Below are 16,830 nucleotides of genomic sequence, written 5' to 3' on the forward strand. Positions count from 1 at the left end.
ATGTCGTTACTGATAGCGTTTCAACCTGACGCCGTCCTGCCGTATTTTACTTTGACGCGACAGGTTTCGTGTTCTCAAGAGTCAAGAATCAAGGACTTTATTCACATTAGGCCAAAGCATAATGAAATCTCAACCATGCCAACCCGAGTGTGAAATACTGGGAAGAAAAAATAAAAACTTCATACGAATTCAGATTAGGACACAAATGAAAGTAATGATAAATAATGGACATAAATATCTAAAGTCATGGGTACCAAAATACAAATAATATAAAAATATTTACAGTACTAAATGTGGAAACATGGAAAAATGACAACGGGCAACTTGAACTGTTCCACTGCAAGAAATAAGTAGCTTTGGGAAAATGTTTTTAAAAGAAAAATAGATAGAAAATATCCAAAAAATATATTTATATTTAAGGTAATTATATATTTAAAATTATGTTACAGAATCATCATTATTTTAAGCACTTCTTTAAAGGTAATTTCCGTGTTTTTTCTTTTATGTTTGTCTTTAATGTCCTTTTTGAAAAATGTCCTCCTAAGTTGTTTATAGATCTTTTTCCGTGTTTTTTAAGATAATCAAGCCAATTTGCTCAGGTTTTAAAGGGTTAATCTACAGCAGTGCATCATGGTCTATAAGGTCATCATATGTTTGTCACGTGGCTGTGAAATAAAGTCAGAAAACAGCCAAAAATCTGTCCTGTTTCTCAGCTTTGTGACGATGACTTCCCATGGATGGATTTTCAAAGAGTTTTTTCAGCTTCAGAATTTTCTGCTGATGTTTGTTTACAGGAAAACTCCGCAGGAAGTCGTCTGTCTGAACCGCTGATATTTTGTTTGTTTGGTTTTATTCTTTGGTTTTTTATCTGTTTATATAAAATAATCTGAAATGTTGTTTCAGCAAAGTGCCGGATAAATAAACACTATGTGGAGGACCGCAGAGGGAAATAAGACATTCAAACAACAGAGGAGAAGAGCCGAGGAGTGGAGCAGAGGATGGGAAGAAATATAAAAGATGGAGAGGAGTGAGGGGAGGAGGAAGAGGAGGAGGAGATGATGAAAAAAGAGCAGAAGAAGAACAGAAAAAAGAAAGTTGGAGAGCAGAGAAGAAGAATGAAGGAGGAGATAAATTGATTTGTGGAGGTCGGCCAAGTTCAACAGCTTAAACCTGGAGAGATTTCAAAACACACACACACACACACACACACACACACACACACACACACACACACACACACACACACACACACACTCTCTCTCTCCCAGCTGGCAGGTCAGGAATAATAAACGCTCTCAGAGTTTATTTTCTCAGCGATCTGAGCTGAAGGAAGATTTGGACGAACATCCACATGACCTGTCGAGTGTGTGTGTGTGTGTGTGTGTGTGTGTGTGCGTGTGTGTGTGTGTGTGTGTGTGTGTTGAAATCTGCCCTGTAGAATAAACACACACTCAGGAGGTAACGTACACATACAGAAACAGCTGGTAACACACACACAGCCGACCTGCGAACATGTGAGAAACCTTTAAATGTTGCTGCTCTCAGTGTTTCAGGTCTCAGCGCCGCACAGCTGCACGCCGTCACACATCAACACATCGTATCAGCACACTGTGTGTGTGTGTGTGTGTGTGTGTGTGTGTGTGTGTGTGTTCAGACCACATCTCACTGATACTCACTCACAGCCCAAATCTGGCCTCTGATAGGGCCCCTGGTGGCCCCCAAACATTTTCTAATTGACACTAAAAAATAAAGTGATTGACTCTGTGAATAGTTTTTGTCCTTTTAGTCTCCATAAGGTGTCAGAGACATAAAACAGCATCAACATAGAGCTTGTTGATCAAAAAAGAGCCAGAGGAGGATCCCCCACACCCCTGACAGAGGACACAGCTGAGACTAATGTCCTAAAATCACAGAAATGTCAAAAAATCCAAGAAATGTCTTGAAGTTCTAAAAATGTCCTGATATCCTAGAAACGTCCCAAAATCCTAGAAATGGAAGATCCAAGAAATTCCCCAAACATGTCCCATAATCTTTGAAACGTCCTAATGTCCTAGAAATGTCCTATAATCATAGAAACGTCCCAAAAAACTACAAATGTCCTAAAATCCTACAAATGTCCCAAAGTCCTAGAAATGTCCTAAAATCATAGAAATCTCATAAAATCCTTGAAAGGTCCTAAAATCCCAGAAACATGTTTGGGGCCGCTGTTTCGGGCCCCTGACCTCCTGTTATTCTGGAAATGTGTCCCCAGAGCAAAGCAAGTTAAGTTTTGCTGGTTCAGTGCCCTCAGAGGGAGCTGTGTGTGGCACTGGTGGTTGCATTGTGGGTAATGTAGGCGTCAGGTTTTGATAAGAAAAGAGGAATAAAAGTCAGTAAAAGTCTGATTCTGCTGCGTCGATTTTGAGTCTTTTTTTAAAAAATCTGTCCATCATGAGTCAGACGGTGTTAAAGGAGCGAGATGCTAAATCTGTGGTGTACTTTTAACTCACACTCACTCCAGCCAATCAGATTTCAGATACAGTTTTATAAACAAGAACATAAATAATCTATTTCTTGAGCGACAGGTCGATCTAACATCTCCTATCTAAAAGGAGGCAGACGTAGAGGATCACGTTTTTTTACATGATCTTTTCCAGTTATTTTATTTTTAAAAGATAAGAAAATAAAATAAACGTGATTTCTTGATCGAAACTTTGATTTACAGTTTGAGTTGTAAATGACAATTAATCCTCAATATTTAACCAACAAAACTCCCCCCAAAATCTGCACTCGTGTTGTCTTATCTGCTGTTTTTGTGTCTGACATCATGCTGCCAGTGGGGTGAAAAGGGTAGAGGAAGACAGAGGAGGAGGAGGAGGTGCAGGGAGGATAGAGAGGAGGAGGAGGAGGAGAGATTAGACTTAATGTGTCTTATGAAATGTCCCATGTTGGGAAACACTGACTCACATCAGAACTTCATGTTTTTTAAGTATGAAAGTGCACTTACAGATCAATCAGTGACTTTTAATGGGAGGAAAAACCGATGACTGGTTCCTCTATAGAGTCATTCAGAGATCAAAAACGCCGTTCGAATGTAGACAGATAGATAGATAGAAAACAGAAGATACTTTATTGATCCCCGCGGGGAAATTCCTGTATCCAGCAGCTCAAAAAACACATAATAGCTCTTAAATAAATATTTATTATACTGTTTGTATTTACGAAAGTGCGGAAACAGTCCGTACATAACCCAGATAATCATTACGGCTGCAATCATGTGATGAATGCTCTGATGTCACTGAATCATAGAAATGCCCTAAAATCCTAGAAACATCTTTAAGTCCTAGAGATGTCCTAAAATCCCAGAAATGTTCTAATGTTCTAGAAATGTCCTAAAATCCTAGAAACGTCCTGAAATGATAGAAATGTCCCAAAATCTCTGAAATGCCCCTAGATCTTAGAAATGTCCTAAAATCCTTGAAATGTCCCAAAATCCCGAAAATGTCTTTAAATCCTAGAAATGTCCTAAAATCATAGAATTTTGTCTAAAATCTTTGAAATGTCCTACAGTCCTAGAAACATCCTTAAATCCCTTAAAAGTTAAAAAATCCTAGATATGTCCTAAAATCTTAGATATGTCCTAAAATCCTAGATATGTCCGAAGATCCTAGAAATGGATGTTTATGCAGAAGTGCTGTGAGGTTTTACTGAGAAGTCGTGTTCGGGATCATAAATGGAGAAATGAGACTTGGATTTGGCCGCACAAGTTGTTTGAGAGTTTGTGAACAAACATTTTGATGTACTTTGGCTGTTATTAAAAGCAAATCCTCATAAGTTCAATTTATCAAAAAACTTTCCCCAGTTTTGGGTTCTGGCTCACCAAAGGCACGTGAGAAAAACGAGGTTTTCTTCATAATTCAACACAGCATGTGGTGAGTAGCTGAGATGCAGGTGATGATTTTGGGGGTGTACTGTATCAAACTGTGCTCTCGGTTTCCGACACCTGTGTGACGGCAGACGTGAACAAAGAATCAGGCAGGGCATGTGCCTAAAATAACTGATCACAATCAATCCAAAAATGCATTGATCAAGCCTGATCAATGTTTCCGAACCAAATGGGGACATCCCTAATAAACACCAAAAAAAAAGAACTGTCAGCTGATGAGTACAATCTAATTACCAGGAAAAAGTTGGTGTTATAAGTTTCGGCTTTGATTTGTATGTTTTTCTGTGGTGATCACGTTGAAACTTTATAATAAAGAAGTATTATATGTATTTATTTTCCTTTTTTCCATTTTCATGTCTTTGTTTGCAGTTAACTTTTCGTTTTTTGGGGTCAGTTGGGTGTTCCTGCTGTCTCTGACTCCCCCTCTCGTCTCCACCTGAGGCTGGCTGTGAGTCAAACGTGGGGAGGGGGTGAGGAAGAGGAGGAGGAGGAGGAGACAGATGGAGGTGAAGGAGGAGGCCTCGGTGCTGCTGGCACTCAGTCTGCGTGCGTCTATAAGTGTCTATATATACCGGACAGGGAATATATGATGAGACTAAACATGGAGGACGGCTGCAGATGGAGCTGCCGGGGTCACGTCTGCCCGGGCCGACCCGTCTGTGCGTCCGTCCGTCCGTCTGCCTCGTGACGCTCTGAGCGGTATAGAAAATATACATTTAGACGTTTTAACCGCTTATAGAACCGGGAGAGTCGGCGAAGCTTTGTGTGCTTTTTCTGCAACGTCTAAAAAACAAAAATAAACAAACAAGAAGGCCAAATAACGAAGGATTTACACAATATTAGTGCCATCGTGTTTATACGGGAAACACTTTGTTTAAATTCAGAGTTCATTTCTCACTTTGTGGACAAAATCTTCACGAGGTCACTTTTATAATCTGTCACCGATTTTTGTCACGACGTGTTCACTGTCGTCACCCACGCAGCTCTCACTGTAGACTTTAGCTGGATTTTTCTGTAACATGTTAATTTAGAGGTTTTTGTTTGTTTATTTATTGTTTGTTTTTTCTTTATTTTTTTCATTTATGTATTTTTTATATATTTAAAAAAAAATCTATTTATTTATTTTTGTTTTTGGGTTGAGGGTGTCCGTTCGTATAAGCCTCTGGCTTTTTGAGCTTTTTTTTAATTCAATTAAATTTTAGGCATTTTTTAATTGTGTGCAACTAAACTAAACTAAAACGTTAAAATGTTTTAAAATGATTAATATTAACATGGGAGTTGTTAATTGGGAGTGAAAGCACTGAAATTAGGCTACATGCACATTGTTTTTATAGATGTATAAGACCATTTTTAAAAAAGCAAAGGAAAGATGTCTGTGAATTTCTTTTTCTTTTCTTTTTATTTTTTGTTTGTTTGTTTTACGTTATTTTTTTGGTTTTGGGGGGAATTTTCAGGTAATTTTTTGTACTTTTCACAGATTTCTTACCAACTTCTGAGTCATTTCTTCTTTTGTAACATAAAAATATGCTGAATTAAAGAAACATTCAGAATATAAAGTAGTTTAAGAAGAAATAAGGGGAACACTGGATACAGTTTTAATATCAAAAATCTAACATTTTATATTTTTTATGTCACAGCTAAATACTAATTTTGTCTTGTTTTGTATCTTTTTATTTGGAATCTGTGTTTGAATTTTTGTTTTGTGAGTGGATGTTTTCATAAATTTCTGAATTAAAAAGGGAGAAAAAATGAAAGGAAGAACGAGAGAGTGGCTTAAGGACAGAAAAGGTGAAGGAGGAGAAAAGAGGGATGAAAGGAGGAAATAAGGGAGGAAAAGGAGGAGGATGGAGTTTGTGGATGTGCAGGAGGTTTAAAGTGAGACACGAGGAATGAAAACAAGCGATAAAAACGAAGCCACGGGTGGAAAGATTACAGAAAGGAGAGATGGATGAGGAGAGGATGAAGATGAGTGGAGGTGGGCTGGAAGGGTACAAGAGATGAAGGATGTAGGGAGCGAGGGAGTGTCGGAGGTATATTTAGGAGCGTGACAGATTGCGTTCATGTGTTTGAGTCTCTCCGTCTTTTTTTCTGTCTGCTCACATCAACACCTTTTATCGATAGACGAGGAGGACGAGGAGGAAGAGGAGGAAGAGGAGGTATTTTTAATGTGATCTGAACTGTCTGTTTTTCTATTTTCATGGAGCTTTGGGTCGGAGTTTAACCTTTTCCGACCCGAGAAAATTAACTTGTTGTCCTTAAAAAACATAAGTAAAAGGCAATAAGAAATACTGGAAGATCTTACCCAAAAATTAGCAAAAAAGTACATGAAAACAAAAAAATTAGAAAACAACAACAACAAAAATAAAACACAAACAAACAAAAAAGGAAATAACCTGGCTTCTTTAAAACTAATTTTAGGTGAAGATGATCCACATTTCAAAGTAAAATAAAAAAGGGATAAAAGTAAAAGAAATTACCCAAAATTTAGAAGAAAAAAAGTTTAAAAAATGTGAAAATTCTAAAAATAAAATTCTATTAAAACAATTTTCCAAATCTACTAATTGTATACTAAATGTTTTCAAACCAAATTATACCAACAGTCTCAGATTTGTTTGGGCTAAATACTTGTGTAGGTGTCTGAACACAGCAAAAGAAACATGAAGAAGATCCAGGTTTCAAGGTTTAACAAAAAAGACAAAAATTATTTATTTATTGCAACATGATTTTAAATATAAAATTACAATAAATATTTTATTATTTTTGGAAATTTTTCTAATGATCCTCTCTTTTTTAAAACTAATTTTAGGGTAATTTTCTTGTTTTTTTTTTGTTTTTTTTTTACCAATTTCTTGCAATGAGCGGTACAGTTCTTGCAAAGTTGGTCACTGATTATTTCGGCATGTTTAAGAAAGAACTCAAATCTTTTTTTTTTCAGGTTACAAAATAAACAGCTTGTAAGAGGCGAACGCAGAACAAAAACTGATCCAGGTTTCGAAGGATGAAATCAAATGTTCAAATGTTGTCATCTTCCACACTGTCTTATTTTTACGTTTCACTTATAGCGTTTATTAACAGATTTTAGCGCTTCCTTGTGGTAACTTTATTTTGAGTTTTATTTGTTCGTTTTGGAGTTTTATATTTCGATTTTGATTTTTGTAACCTGTTGTCTGTAACTTTTGTTGCTGTCTGAGAAGTTTCAAAAACAGGTTTTTCTATTGAAATAAAGGTTAAATAAGTAAATTTACAAATGATCAAGGATTAAACAACAGTCGTGTGATGGTGCATTTAGTGAATTAATATGTTAAACTGTAAACGGAGGCAGATTAATCATGAAAAAATATTATTTGTGACCTGGAACTGAAAGGGCAAAAAAACTCAAACAAGAATCCACCTTTCAGAAACAATCTGATATCCAAAAGTTTCACGAAAACTCAGCTCATAAAACAAAAATCCTGCCACAACACCAGCAGAGACGAGTGAGGAAATCTGTTTATGTTTCGTTTGTGGGAACTGATCCTTTAAAAGGGAGTCAAATATGAAGCAGATTTATGAAGTGTGTGTTTCTACGACCTCAGCTCAACTCTCTCTCTGCAGATCCAAACTCTCTCAACCGTTTATTCCCCGCTCAAACATCGAGCGTCATGCAAGAAACTTTTGCTCGTATCCAGGATTTGTTCTTATTTTGTTAGGACCCACTTATTTTTGCTTTTCTCTTCAGTAAGAGAACATTTTACGTTTTAAATTTTACCAAGACAAGAGAAAAACATCTCATTTTCACCATCCAACACAACTGCTGTCCAGAGCTGAACTGTAACTCAGTATATTCACTCAAATACTGTACTTAAGTACAAATCTGAGGTTAGTGTAATGTCCACTTTCCACTTCGTGTAACTTTCTTTCGTGTAAGTCATTTTTCATGGAAAAAAATAATAAAAATCACGGTTCCAGATCTCATATAAAACTCTATGAGGAATTGCTGCTTTTTTCATTGAACTATATTAAACATTTTGATTTATTACATTTATTTAAACCTTTTTGCATGTGTACTTTTAATGCTTAAATGTATCCTCCTGAAATCACATTTGCTGTGTTAGATTTTATTTAACAGAACGTCAGTTTCACTCCTGTAGAAGTTATTCTTTCAGCCTTTTTTGGCGTCTTTGCACACGGCACAAAAGCTGCCCTTATGTGGTGTTTGGAGGCGTTACCTGTGCTGACAGGTGACTTAAGATCGAGTGGGATTTATCATTGAGCTCACCTGGTCAGAGCAGATTTGGGCGTGACTTCTCTTATATTTTCTCTTAGAAGAAACTTAGGAGAAAATATAAGAGAAATTTCAGAGAAGGTTGCTGCATGAGGTCATTAACCCCCCCCCCCGCTCCTCAGAGAGAGGCCCGGCGTTGTTTTCAGCGGCAGGATTACGCGGCGCTCACACTGACGCTCTTTGTGGAGAATCCAAATATCAGTTTGCCTCCTCGGTTACCTGATGATTTCACTAATCTGCTGCTAAGTGCTTAAGTAGCTCCGCCGGCTCCGGAGGCACGACACGGCGAGTATCTGCCACACAGGCTGTTTACACGACGCGGCACCAGAGTCTCTCTGCTCTCTCAGGGGGGAAGTGGAAGCACAGAGACATGGAGGACAACACCAGGAGGTGACAGAGATGTCACATGTGGGAAATATTAAGCGGTGATCAGCCCAGAGTTTACGTGCAGCAGGACGTGTCGGTTTGATTTATTGATGATCTGTTGTGATATCAGAGACAGAGACGGTTGTTCTCTTTGTTCCTCGAAAACAAAGTCGTAATCGTCTCAAATGCTCACTATGCTGCTGCGGTCTGTGAACAGCGTTACCAGTAAAAGTAAAAACCATCTATAGATTCACTGTTTTTGAGGAAAGCCCTTTAAAGTCCTGCTCAGCTGTTTGGTAGAGCACTATATCTGATAAAAATGTGTTTAACTGATCTCAGCCCCACTGAGCTCTCTGTACCGTTCGGTTTAGGTTTGTTATGCTAAAAGAATCCACTAGATGTCGCTGTGTCTTTAAACAGTCTGTCTGTCTGCAGACATGTCGCTCTGCGTGGGGGGAGTTTAAAAAGTCTGCATTTTTATTCTAACTGAAAGATTTTTGTTACTTTATAAACTGAATGAAGTCTTATAAAGGTCCAATAATTTATCTTAAAAGCTGAGAAACATCCCTAAGTCCTAAAAACGTCCTTAAGTCTTAGAATAAACCCTTAACTCAGAGAAATGTTGAAAAATCCTAAAAACATCCTAAAAAAAAAAACCATCCTCAAATCTTTTAAAAACTTAAAAATGTCCTACATCTGTAAAAATGTCCTAAATTCCCAGAAATGTCCTAAAATCCAAGAAATGTCCTAAAATCCTAGAAATGTCTTTTAGTTGAGAAATGACCTAAAATCTTAGAAATATTCAAAAGTCCCAGAAAACATCCTTAAATCCTATAGATGCCCCAAAATCTTAGAAACATGCTAAGATCCTAGAAATTACCTCAAATCTGAGAAATGTCCTAAAAACCTGGAAATGTCTTTGAGTTGTAGAAATATGCTAAAATCCTAGAAATGTCCTGAAGTTCAAGAGTCATAAAAGTGTCCTGAACTCCCAGAAATGTCCTCAAATCCTAGAAACATCTAAAGTTTTTAAAAGTGAGACCGATTCAAAAGACGGACGTCAGTCTGAGAAAAACTGCTTTCATCCAGTAATTGACACTACTCATGCCTGTAAACAAGCCAACGTGTGTGTGTGTGTGTGTGTGTGTGTGTGTGTGTGTGTCTTTGTACCTGTGTGTCCAACAATAAACAACATGAAGCTGCTGTCTCATTAATCAAACTCGGAGCTGCTCCTTCTCAGACGTTAGCGCTCCATTAGCTGCTAATCTCGCGGCCACTCGGCTCTAATTAGCCCTCTGCTGTAATTAGCAGCCGTCGAACGTGTTCAGCCTCCACACGCAACAATAAAGCGATGGCTAATGAAGGACTGCGTGTCATGAAAAGAAAAAAGAAAATGAAATTAAGTTTACAGTGTGCAGTGTGCACACTCTTTGGAGGGAAAGAGAAACTTGTGTTTGGTTGCTGTGTGAAGGTCTGACAGGACGTCAAAGCAGAGAACAGATTTAAAACAATCTTCAAAACCGCTGGAAAGGAAATCACGTCATCAGATCAGGTTCAGTGAAGAAGAAGAAGGAAAATGCTCTTCAGTCGTTTCAGCAGTTTATTAACGTGCTAAAATTTAGAGGGTGAAGAAGTATTCAGATGCTTAACTGCAGTAAAAGTACGATTACCAAACTATGAATCTCTGACAAAAAGCTGTGCATAAACACACCACAAAGACTTGAAAAACAGCACGCATTCTGCGCCTGCGTGAGAGGAAATAACTACACATTCAAAACGGCAAACAGGAAGAGCGTCGTGGCGCTTGTTAGCCAGTTAGCACATTAACAACACAATCTAATGCTGAAAGAACAAAACTGATTTAGCAACAAAAAAAACCATCAGGAACCGTTTCCGCTGAAGACCGCCTCACTCCCTTTTGTCACGATTGGTTGGACAGATGTTTTGATGGGACGTCCCCCACCGAGGCGATCTCTACCGCGCTGACATCAACAGCGGACGCAGACAGACAGAGCGTAGTATGTAGACGTGGAAGACGTGCAAAGCGACAAAACAGGACGACTTGGAATAAGAACGTGTTGGGTAGTCGTAAGTTTTCTCTGCTCATGCTACAACACGTTCAAAAGTATCTGCATCTTTCTGCTGCAGACAGAAGTTTTACTTGAAGTCAATCTTTCCAGCAGTAAAATACTTCTTTAACTGCAGTTCAGAGTAAATTTACTGAGTTACAGCTGAGAGAAAACACTCGAGCTACAGTAAAATTAAACTTTTCTTTTTTATTTATGCTTACATGCAAAACAAAACAGCCACAGTCAGTGGAACCGAGGACACCTCCGTCTTACTGTCGCCTAGCAACAGAGTCCTCACGACCACCCAAGTGTCTATCACGACTTGAACCCGAAACCCGACGCTCAGGTGTTGAATCGATGTGTCCCGTGTGGAGTCAGCGAATGGTCTGAACCCGAGTTCATCTGCAGCTCCGTGTTTTTAACGGAAGAGCTGTTTGTTTTTTTCTGTTTTCAGATTCTCTCTCTCGTGTTTACTGACGGCGGCCATGACGCTGCTCATTTCTCCGACCTGCTTTCCGCTTTGTCTTAACACTGCACAGCTGCACAGCTGCTGTCACACACACACACACACACACACACACACACACACACACACACACACACACGCATACACACGCGCACACGCACTCACACACAGATAGACATGTATGTAGCCCTGCTGTGATGTATAGGAGAGCTCAGTCAGGGACGGGGTTAATAGCCGAGCTGTCAGTTTGATGTGCATACCTGTGTGTGTGTGTGTGTGTGTGTGTGTGTGTGTGTGTGTGTGTGTGTGTTAATAATAGCTTGCTAGCTGTCATTGCAGATAAGGGGTGTGTGTCGAGAAAGCTTTAAATGCTCCTCATCAACCCGCTCGACGCACAGAGTGACAGGCACGTAGTGTGAGTGTGTGTGTGTGAGTGTGTGTGTGTTAGCATGTGTTAGCAACTGTTAGCCTTTCTTATGAAGAACGCAGCTTAAATGTGTGTGTGTGTCATCTCTAAGTGGAAAACATCGTGCTGAGCAGAAAAGCAGCCCGTGTCAAACTACCCATCATGCCGCATGAATGGCCTGACTCTCTCTCTCTCTCTCTCGCTCGCCGTCGCCGGTGCTATTATGAAAGAGCGAGCTGAAATATTATTATTCTGCTGTTATTAAGCTGCGCCGACATGTCAAGTTTTGAATCATTAGTTTCTCTCTCCGAATAAAGAGAAAAAAAAAAACCCTAAAGACTGTATTCACACAAAACACCCGAAAATACTCTTTTCATCACAAAAACATAATTTGTCTCTGAACAAATGTTCCGTTTCTTAATTTTTAAACTGAACCTCAAAGTTGTAACACATGAAGATTTCCTCGTCTCCCTCCTCCCAACCTTTATTCCTCCGTTTCCTTCACTTCCTCCCCGAAATGTGGTGATTATTGTCATTTTTTACAGTGTGAACACACAGCAGGTGTAACACGCTGTTAAAAGTTAACAGACAGAATTCAGTGAAAACAAACTGTATAGTCTTCATTGTTGCTGTTTATTCTCTCATGACTGTTAACATCAGTGGGCTCTCACACACACACACACACACACACACACACACACACACACACACACACTCCCATTCTCCCTCTGAATTTGAAACCCTTACGGTTTATATTTTAAATGTCCATCTGTAAAATCATGACTGGCTTTCATTAAAAGTGGATAAAATACCGCCATTTAGTTACTTGGACATAATTAACTTAAAGGACGACCTGGAGGAAATCATTACAGACACTTCAAGTTACTAAAACAAGAAAAAAAAATTGAATAGAAAAGCCAGAAAATTGTACATGTATGAACTTCTTTAGAACTTGTGACTGATTTCAAAATAATTTTCAACATTAGATTTTTACCCTGAGGGCTCGCTTTAATATCACACACCGTATCGCTCTGCTCACAAAATCAATTCTCAAAATCAAGCTTTAAAAATATTTTACATTATTTTTATATTGCTCAGTAGATTATTAGTCTTTTTTTTTATTATCGTAGCCTGGGAAATGTCGTGATTGGCAGATACATTGATTTTTGTCAATTAATATTTTTTTGTGCAATTTCAAAGACTAACACTAATACTGCTCTGCACAAAAAATGCACTTTTTTATAATCAGGCTATAAAAATATTATACATTAATATGATTTTCTGCTTTCATCATCAACATCAGGCCTAATCATAAAAATCAAATATTCAGTAATTTTCAGAATTTTAACCCTTGAAATGCCCGTTTTTTGTCATGATGCCACTATGTTTTTAGATGGAAAAAAAAACCATAAAAAAAAGAATTATTTTCAATACACTTAATGCTAAGTAGGTGCTGCATGTAGTTTATTGTAGTATAATGCATGTTTTTCTGCTTTGATGGCTGTGGGATCAAACATGTCAGTTTGAATGGGTTTCAATGGAGCATTTTTTGACCTTAATAGTCTGAATGTAACTATTTAGTTTCCACAGTGTATTTTAGACTTATTGTAGGAGCTGAGCTGGAAACTCACTGATTACACTCAAATACACAACATTTATGACATATGCATGAGCACATTCAAAATTATCAAAAAAGAAGAATGAAAAAAATGAAAAGTGCGTAAAATGCGCAGAACAGTTGCTAAAGGGTAAGTTTTTCATTTCAGTTTTTTCATTTCATTTCAATTTCTCATTTATAGTCTAATTTGTGTCATTTGTACCATCCCCGAGTGGTCAACTGGAATAAAACTTTCAGGGTATACTTAATGTTCATCTATGTACATATCCTACAAAGTTTGTGATGACTGGTCCAACAGTTGTGGAGTTATTTCTGTTTATGTGTTGAGCCTCGGCCCCTTTTAAAGTTCATTTGTCAATATCCTTAAAACATAGATACCAACAAGCATTTGATAACTTTTAATAAGTATAATGTATGTAGTACTCACCTACCAAGGCTCTCTGCGACCAAGAAGAGATTTCCATCCAACAGTGTTAGGAAGAGGCGAATGCCTACAGAAAAAAGTAAAATTAAGGTTATTATTACAAACTGACTTTGAATGAGGCCAAACAAAAGACAGCAAAAGAGGTTATAAAATGTCTGCAAAACTTTCTGAAAATTCTGAGGCCAGTGTGCTCAAGTTTGAAAGGGTTAATTTAACACAAATTGACGGGAAAGAGAATAACAGCAGCAAAGAGATGCAGATGAACTGAGACAAAAAGGGCAAAGCAACCACAGAGACAGGAAAGCACCAAACGATGCATGATGATTAAAAGGAGACGCAAAAAAATAATTACATTTTTAAAAAGACAAAAATCTTTGACACACAATCTCGGGTTGTAGATAAAATTTGGGAAGTTGTTTATGTCGAATATGAATGTATACATCGGGGTAGGAATAAATAAATGTGTACTTCTTCCTGCTCCTTTTCAAACGTGATATTTAGGGTTAGGTGGCTCGAGTATTTGCACGAACATCCAAAACTTTGGTACAAAACTTGTGGATATTCTTGCTCCTCAGAGGATGAATTCTCATGATTTGGTGTTTTCTGATCTTTCTGGTGGCGCCATCATCGTGTCAGAATTACCATTAAAAATTTAATTTACTAGTGTAGCACATTCCTGTTCTCCAGAGGATGAATCCTTATGATTTTGGCGACCCCTGCTCTTTCTGGATTTGTCAGATTTGACACAAAAATAGCAACATGTCTTTAGCAAACTACGATGAGCATATTCCTGCTCTCCAGATGATGAATCCTCATGATTTTGGCTTCATGAACTTCTGCTGTTTCCGGTCGTGCCATAGTTGGGTCAAATTTATCCTAAAAATGTCACTGGCATGAGCACATTCGTGTTCTCCAGAGGATGACTCTGCCATGTTTTGGACGGACATGTAATGACCCTCCACTGACGTTTATAAGGACAGTCTTCTTCAGAGAGTTCAGGTACGTAAATCTGGAACCAGAAGAGCACTTTACTAGGATAAACCCCAAACTTGTGACCTCCACCAGGACCGGCTAATGTTTTCCTGTCAGCGCGTTTGAGCAGCAGCTCGTCTAAACCCCCCGACTCCTTGTGCGGAGCCCCGCCGCGCCCGGAGCAGCCGGTGTCAAAGTAAGCCGTCAGCCGATGAATGGCCTGCAGCCTTTTGTTCTCCCCAGCTATTAAGAAAGACCACGCTGAAATATTATTATTCCGCTGCTCCGAAATATGTCAGATTAAATCGTTACCTTCGCTGAGCCACACACAAAAGGCACAAACACTAAAGCACTTTACGGGCCCAGTCCAGGATGTTTTTTGAGTTTTCTGAAATATTATTATAAAACCATTGTTAAACTGCTCGCCAACATGACAGCTTAAATCATCACCTTCAGCGGCGGAAAAATAAAAGGCGCACATGGGCTGCCGAGACTTAAAGTGTAACACCGGAGTAATTTGGGCTTTTTTTTTTTTTTTTTTAATCGCCGCCAACAGCAGGTTGCACGACTGCATAACCCAAGCTAACCTAACAACACAGCCTGCAGTCTAACATCCACACATCTTTCCGTAAATAATAGCAGCTCAGGCTTTTAATGTGTCACAGGGAACAGGAGAGGCCTCTGAAGCACCCAGCTTGTGCAACATGATGTATTTCCCTTCTGAAGCAGGATGTTGGCGATGCAAAGAGAATTATTGAAGTGTTAACTAATTGGATATCACTTAGGGAGAGAAACACAGTCTGGCCGCTGATTTTGTTCAAATCAGAGGACCAAAAACCATCAAAATGTAGATTTAAACAATCATCTGAGATTGGTTAAACTTACAGAAGGTCAATTAGACAAAGCTACAGCGGAAATGCTCCGGGTCCAGGTTTAAATATCTGTGAAAGATGTTTGAAAGCAGCACAAGAAAACTGATGTGCCTCCTGGTTTCAAAGGGTTAAACTTGGGCAAATTGGCTTGATGATAGGAAGATGGCGTCAACTGTGTTACAAGTAATTGAGGCACTTTGATCCAAGTAAAAAAAATTCAGTTGTTTGAAATCTTTTAAGACATGCACGCAATGCTTTTTCACCTCCATACAGCTGAAGAGGGCGTGACTGTTGGAAAATTCAAGACATTGTCAGATGAGGTTTCTCATGCCGTCGGATGATCCATCCATCTATTGTCGTGTGTTTATCCAAGGCCGGGTTGCAGGGGCGGTTCAAGCAACAAAAAAGTCAATCTCTGTATTTGTCACACTAGTCTGTTTCATCCCAAAGTCATCAAATAACAGCACTTTTGCAGTGTTTTCGGTGTAAGATCCTGATGCCACCTTTTGCAGCTGTATGATACCCTGCCAGGCGGCAACTGGGCAGAGCTGTTCCTGGTGTTAGTACAAGCTGCCAGATGGCTGAAGGGAACCTGTCAAGTCTGCATGATACGCCGCTGGACGGTGTCAGGTTGAAACGCTGCCAGTAACGACGCAAAATAAGGAGCAAAAAAGTCCCTATAGGGAGGGAAGACGGATCCAACAAACCCCGGACTTTTGTGCCAGAGTCTGGCATTTGCTTCCCGTCTGAGCGTGATTTTTTTTCTACACCTCACCAAGTGCCTCCTTCCCCTAATCCGAAGCATCCGTGCCAGCATGTGTATTTGTTGACGTGCCCTCATTGGTTGCCATGTGCTTTTTTTGCCTCAGCATAACCATGTGCAGCATCCTCCCACCATGTGCTTGTTTTCATCACGGTACCGGTTTACCTAATTCTTATTTTTCTTTCCATGATTATCTCTGCGCTCATCTGTCTGTCCTTTCTCATTAATATTTCTTATTATAGCCTATATGTATATATTTTTTAAACAATTTTATCATTGTTTTTAGTTGTCAATATTAAAAGACTGCATGCACAGATTGATAGTTTCGTGAGGAACCTGACTTGTCGAGCCCCTTGAGGGTTTTCTGGGTTTCCCCTGCATGTCTCCTTTTCTTGAAATGTACAACGTTGTTGTTTTTAATATGCTAAATAAATCAAATCAAATCAAACATTAACATGTTCAATCAAACATTTCTCTTTTTTCACTATGAGTTTGTAGATTTGGATACGTCTTTGTCTCAATTTGTGCCGTTTGCATCTTTCTAATGACTTTAAACAACGGTTCTTGCATAAAACATTACATTTTTGTTGCAGTTTGGCCTTCCGTTCATGGTGTTTTGGGGGCCTGAAAACACAAACTTTTGAAACTGGGTTCCAGATAGAAATTTTTCGAAAACATCACCCTT

At 38.8% G+C, this 16,830-nt stretch overlaps 1 long non-coding RNA gene across 2 annotated transcripts in view; it reads right to left on the bottom strand.

The window, feature by feature from the left end:
• LOC148187385 (uncharacterized) overlaps window positions 1-16,830 on the bottom strand; it is a 140,495-nt gene that overhangs the window by 91,093 nt on the left and 32,572 nt on the right. For both annotated transcript variants that reach the window (XR_015778685.1, XR_015778686.1), the window contains exon 3: window positions 13,542-13,605. This is a non-coding gene — a long non-coding RNA (uncharacterized LOC148187385). The remainder of the gene's footprint in view (window positions 1-13,541; window positions 13,606-16,830) is intronic.

Source organism: Plectropomus leopardus, chromosome 14 (assembly GCF_026936395.1).
Source record: "Plectropomus leopardus strain MGB_pleo_1.0 chromosome 14, ASM2693639v1, whole genome shotgun sequence".
NCBI lineage: Eukaryota > Metazoa > Chordata > Actinopteri > Perciformes > Serranidae > Plectropomus > Plectropomus leopardus.